Genomic DNA, 7,219 nt, shown 5'->3' with positions numbered 1-7,219 from the left:
AATAATATATATATATATTCATATATGAGTACAGCTTTATAATTTATAATTTGTTACCTCCGCCTTAGCGAAGGCAGAGATATTGTTTTCAGTCGTGTTTGTTTGTTTTTTTGTCCGTGGACAAAATATCTCAAGAACCGCTGGATGGATTCGGATGAGACTTTCAGGGAGATTTGGCCTCGTGATTGGCTCGAACTGACTAGATTTTGGGATCGATCCGGTACCGGACAAGTAATCTGGATTATTTTTCTGGGGTTCTTTTTTGTTTTTATTTTTTTTACTTAATTTTTGTGAGCAGTCAGGTTTAGTTCTAGTACTCTCCTTTGTGAGAACAGTCGAGTTTATTTCAGATATTCTCATTTTAAAAATCATTTCCGGCTAATCGTTGAGAGGACGTTGGTGTTGCCTTGGCGGAAGTTTGCGCTCTCTGAGTGCTCTTATTGTTTTTATAAAAGAATTTCAGTCTCATAGTATCATACAAATAAATTAACCATACATCCATAATTCCCCATTTCCTTTCTTTCATTATTAACAATATGTATTACTGTAATAATCCCTAACATATCACCGAGACTTACTTCTTATATGATAGTGATTAACCAGTGAAATTTTTGGATTATTTAATCCCTAATGAGGACCTGACATCCTCGAAATAAATATATGTATATATATATATATATATATATATATATATATATATATATATATATATATAGTGAAGTATATTTGCCATTTAAATGTGGCTGACCCCTAAGGGTGGATGTTACTGTTGCTTTTAGCCCCAGGAGAACATCTCCTCCAGCTGGCTTATCGACACATATCTGTGTCCTGTCTATTTTTGCCAAGGGAAGTTATCCTTCCCATCTTGATCTGCGATACGTACGGACCCGAGTTTCAGGGTTATTTCCCTGAAGAAGGGAAATAACCCTGAAACTCGGGTCCGTACGTATCGCAGATCAAGATGGGAAGGATAACTTCCCTTGGCAAAAATAGACAGGACACAGATATGTGTCGATAAGCCAGCTGGAGGAGATGTTCTCCTGGGGCTAAAAGCAACAGTAACATCCACCCTTAGGGGTCAGCCACATTTAAATGGCAAATATACTTCACTTTATCGTGCAGTTACTGTTAACACCTCGTTCAGAGATTTAACATATATATATATATATATATATATATATATATATATATATATGCATAAGCATATATATAATTGCACGCATCCTTTTTTATTTATTTTGTGTTTCCGTCATTAGACTGCGTCAATGCTGGGGCACTGTCATTTCAACCAAATCCATTCATAAGGCTTTGGTCAGCTAGAAGCTGTAGTAGAAGACACTGACCCAAGGTGCTTCGCAGTGGAACCGAATACAAAACCATGTGGTTGAGAAGCAAGCTTCTTACCACACAGCCATGCCTGCGTCGATATGTTCGCAAATTCATAAAAGGTCGCTCAGAAACACAACAAAAACAACTACATATGCAACAACAATAACTGATATTCATCGACAAACCTTTACTCTTTTAGGAGTCAGGTGACCTAGCATTAAGAAAATTAACCTCAAAGTTTTGAAAGAGATAGCTGATGCCCCATGTAAATCAATCAAGAGAATAACAGTGACAATACTGTGTGTAAAATGGCAGTGCTCTGTGAACAGGACCAGATTAAGTGCTATAGAGGCCCTAAGCACTTAAAAGAGTTTGGTGCCCCCGTATATACGTAATTCAAAATATAAACAAATATAAACCATAAAATTAATAATAATAAACCATAACTTAGATAACTCAAATATGTTTCGACCGAAGATTGGTCCAGGCCATGACTTACTTAATAACACCATCTGATAGGATTTGCTAAATCCTTTTTTAAAGTCAAGTTTTGTGGTACCATCGCCCATTCGAGTAGAGAGTTCTTGTTGAGTGAGTTGTATCCAGGTATAGGTGGCTTATCTGTTATCCCTTAGGGAAATTTGTCCAGATTCCGTTTAAACAATAATAAGCATAAAACAAATTTTATTTTTCAAAATGAAATAAAACTGACAGTATTATGGGAGCAAAAATGTTTATTTTTGTAGACTTCCACTTTATCTAGATTTCTTCTTTTCCTCATAGCATTGTCTTTGATCAGATCCTCACTATGTCACCATGAAAACTTCGAAGTTATATTTCCGATCATATAAACCACTTGAATTTCTTTTGTGCCGTAAACTATTTACCATTTCTGCGTCGGTGCTCCCACCTCCCTTTGATGAACGAAGTACGTGCATAATTTGCTAAATGGTTAATCCAGCACCGTGTGAGGACGATACCCGACTGAGAACAATTGCTCTGAATTGGTCTGTAAAAATTCCACAAGAATACCATCCGGGTTTGTTTATTCAATGGACTAAAACGTTTATTTTTCTTTTTCTTTTTTTTTTCACCGATTTCTTTTCTTCCTTGCTATCATTAAGATAAAATATAGGTTAAAGAATAAAAATGAAATAAAACTGCTTCGCTTATTCATCCCCTTCAAAAACGGTTAATGATCTACGTAACCTTGATTTCAACTGCTTTTGCTGTTGTTGTTTCGCTTTCTATTTTTTATGTATATATGTTTTTAATCGTGTCTCCATTAATATATGCTCACTGTATTTATCTTGCGTTTTGTCTTTGTTTTTCTAAATTCTATCTGTCTATTATCTATACATTAACATTTATATATAAATTCCCCTACTGTTATACATATGTGTACGTAAATATGTACGTGTGTGTCTCTGTATGTGTCTGGTTGGCTTCTGTGCGTGTACATATGTGTGTATGAGTGTCTGTGTGTATACGTGCATACATGTAAATAAATATATATAAACGTGTATATATATATATGTATATATATATATATATATATATATATATATATATATATATATATATATATATATAAAGCATATATATATATATGTGCAAGTGGCTGAGCGCTCCACAGACACGTCTACCCTCGACGTAGGGGCGATTCAGCGTGACATTTGAAATACAACAGAAACAGGAAGAAAAAGTGAGAGAAAGTTGTGGTGAAAGAGTACAGCAGAGTTCGCTAGTACCCACTGGCGGAGCCTCGTGGAGCTTTAGGTGTTTTCGCTCAATAAACACTCACTCACGATGCCCGTTCTGGGAATTGAAACCGAGATCCTACGACCGCGAGTCCGCTGCCATTGCGCTTCCACACACACACACACACACACACACACACACACACACACACATACATACATACATACATACATACATATATATATATATATATATATATATATATATATATATATATACATATATATATATATACATATATATATATACATATATATACATATATATATATATATACATATATATATATATATATATATATATATATATATATATATATATATATATATATGCATATATATATATATATATATATATATATATATATATATATATATATATATACATATATATACATATATATATATATATACATATATATATATATATATATATATATATATATATATATATATATATATATATATATACATATATATATATATATATATATATATATATATATATATATATAAACAAATAGTAAATGAGTATATGCATATATACGTACAGGTATGTGCATACCGACATCCACCTGTATGTATAGGTGCATATTTGGGAACAGGACATTGCAAACGAAACGTAGACGAGAAAACACACAAGCCTGTAGAGAACATTCTTCTTCATCAGCTACCCCCGTTTTAACACCGGCGTTTCGAAGAGCTGGGCAGGACGCATCGTTAAAACGGCTCTTCCCATGGACCGCAAATTAAATTTGTATACACAAATTAAATCTTGCCATGGAGGAATGTAGTGGCGGACAAAAAACAAGACAGGAAAACAAACAGAAAAGGCTTTACGGCCAGACGAGAAAAATTATGTGTATGAACGCTGTGAGGCACGAACTTGAAAGTAGGGACGCAGTAGTTCGCGTGTTTGCTCGGCGATAGCCAAGGAATACATATATATATATATATATATATATATATATATATATATATATATATACATACACATGCAGATATATAAATACGTGTACGTGATAGATAGATAGATAGATAGATAGATAGATAGATAGATAGATAGATAGATGCATACATATATGTATGTATATGAATTGATATTTATGTGTACACATATATATGTACATAAATGCATACGTGCATAAACATATACGTGCATACGTGCATACATACATACATACATACATACATACATACATACATGCATACATACATGCATACATACATGCATACACTTTGTGAACTTAGGCAAAGTAACAAAGTAGAATAAAGCGTTTCGCCTTAAATCATAACAACACGACAGCAGTGAATACAAATGTATAACCCGCGAGTTGGGTCGTTGCATTAAATGTGTGGACCATGTGTCTGTATTTGAAATGGAGTGTGGTGAATTATCAAAACAGCAGAGCAATTGAATAATACATTTGACTCATTCTCGTTCTCTTTTTCTCACTCTCCCTCTCACACTCTCTCTCTCTCTCTCTCTCTCGCACTCTCTTTCTTTCTTTTTTTTTTCTTTTCTTTATCTCTTTTTTTTCCTGTCTTTCTCTCTTTTCACATCGTGTGACAAAACGGTATAAATGTGTCGTCTGCGGGATTGCACGTGACGAGAAACTCTGAGTAGCGGGTGTCTCAATGAATCATCAGTTTCGAAAGCAAGTGTGTGTGTGTGTGTGTGTGTGTGCGCGTGTATGTGTGCGCGCGCGTGTGTGTGCGCGCGCGTGTGTGTGCGCGCGCGTGTGTGTGCGCGCGTGTGTGTGCGCGCGTGTGTGTGTATGTGTGTAAATGTGTGTTTTATTGAGCACGCCTTTCTCATTCGTTTGACATTAAGTGCCGTATATATATATATATATATATATATATATATATATATATATATATATATATATATATATATATATATATATACGTATGTATATATGTATATATATATATATATATAGATAGATAGATAGATAGATATATATATACATACGTACATGTATATATATATATATATATATATATATATATATATACATGTATATATGTAAATATATATACACATATATTTACATATATACACACACACAATATATATATATGTATGTATGTGTGTATGTATGTATAAGTATGTGTGTATGTATGTATGTATACATATATAAACATGTATATATATAAAGTCAGGAGGTTTAAGAGGCGAATATATATTTATTCAACCCCGCGACTCCCGTGGGATTATAACCGCTCCGTAACCATCAGCATACAGTATTAACTTCAGTATGCAAGAAATTATGCATATATGTCTGCATAAGTTTGTACACTCAGCATTACCCATTACAATTGAATAAGCGCAAATTAATGCAAATAAAGAAAGCTAGCTCATCAGATCAGTGGAACATCATGATGAAATCAACAATTCAACCCTAAATATGCACACAGAATTCACTCCTTAGGAAGGAATTTCAACCATGTTTCGTGGTCTGCTACCACAACAGCTCCTTTATAGGATCCAGTTAGCTCAAGACATCATCAGGAGGAACCACGTCCGGTTTTGGCCCCTACTCCTCTACCGTTTTGACGTGGCGGGGCCCCTCCTTTCGGAGGTGTCTTCAGCTCTGGTGTTGGGTGCATGTCTTCTTTCACTGTTTGTGACTGTTCTAATTCAACTGTGGAATGTCCCTTGCTATGGTTATTTTCCAGGAGGTTCTGGCCATACGTCTTACGGTTCATCAACCCGCGTTGTTGAATTACTTTCTTCTGACATACCTTCCCTTGGTGGATTAGGATCCAGTTAGCTCAAGACATCATCAGGAGGAACCACGTCCGGTTTCGGCCCCTATTCCTCTACCGTTTTGACGTGGCGGGGCCCCTCCTTTCGGAGGTGTCTTCAGCTCTGGTGTTGGGTCATATCTCGACCAAGTAACATTGATTTGATCAGTAAAAGGTAAGCGTCTTTATATAAAATTAACAGAATGAGATTTAAAAAATCCAAGTCTATGAAAGATTTCAGAACATTTATAAAGAGGTCTTACAACTGTTTCCGGGATATTTTATATATCCCTTTATCAGAGACGGTGTGAGAAAATGATTAAGCAATAGTTATTATAGAGAAGATATGAAATACAGAGGAAAGTGGAGGTATGAAAACAGACGTGCGATATGTAAGGATATTGTATCTGCAGTTCCATAATTTAAGCAGAATAGTATTACACACATATATATATACATATATATATATATATATATATATATATATATATATATATATATATATATATATACATATATGTATGTATGTATGTATGTATGTATGTATGTATGTATGTATGTATGTATATATATGTATATGGATATTATTATTCTAACATAAATTGTCTTCACATATGTGCACTTTTATATCAGTCAAGTTGAAGTGCTAGATAGAAATTAATGAATTAACCGACCTTAATTTAAACAAGATGACATGGAGAAAATATAGGAGATAAAGAGAAATAGAGTAAGAATAAAATAGCATAAAATATATAAAAATATACGCAAATAATATGGAAGAGTTTTTTTTTTTTTTTACCATAGCATATTGAGGTGTGGCTGATGTAAGAGTAAAATTTTTGAAAGTTCAAATGTTTTCTGTAATGTTTTCGTGACCCTGTTGACTTCGTATAACAGTTCACTGTTTTTATGCATTCATCCATAATCCTGTAGAATCTTCAATTCGCCAGCTGTTTTTCCCCCACTTATCCATCTGTGTAATTTCTTTGGTACAAATTCTTTTATATTGTTTGTTTATATTTTTATAAATTTAATGTTATTTTATTTTTACTTTATTTATCATCTTAATCTTTTGTTTGATTTTTTTTTCTTCTTGTTATCTTGTTTAAATTAAGGTGTCCTTATGCAAAGAAAATTTTTTACATGATAATAGCAACACAATGTATCTTTGTTCTGGTGCTTACCTTTTGCTTACTAAATCAACATAGTTTTGTCAAGTTCTGGCCTTCCATACATTGTGTATATAAAGAATGAATTTTGTGTGTACATTTAGAGATGAATTGTTGATGTAACTATGATGTTCCGCTGATATGATAAGCTTGTTTTCTTTATTTGCATTAATTTGTGAATATACAATTTATTGTTTAGTGCTGAGC

Source organism: Octopus bimaculoides, chromosome 6, assembly GCF_046866305.1.
Source record: "Octopus bimaculoides isolate indiv1 chromosome 6, ASM4686630v1, whole genome shotgun sequence".
Lineage (NCBI taxonomy): Eukaryota > Metazoa > Mollusca > Cephalopoda > Octopoda > Octopodidae > Octopus > Octopus bimaculoides.
This window is presented reverse-complemented; position numbering follows the sequence as displayed.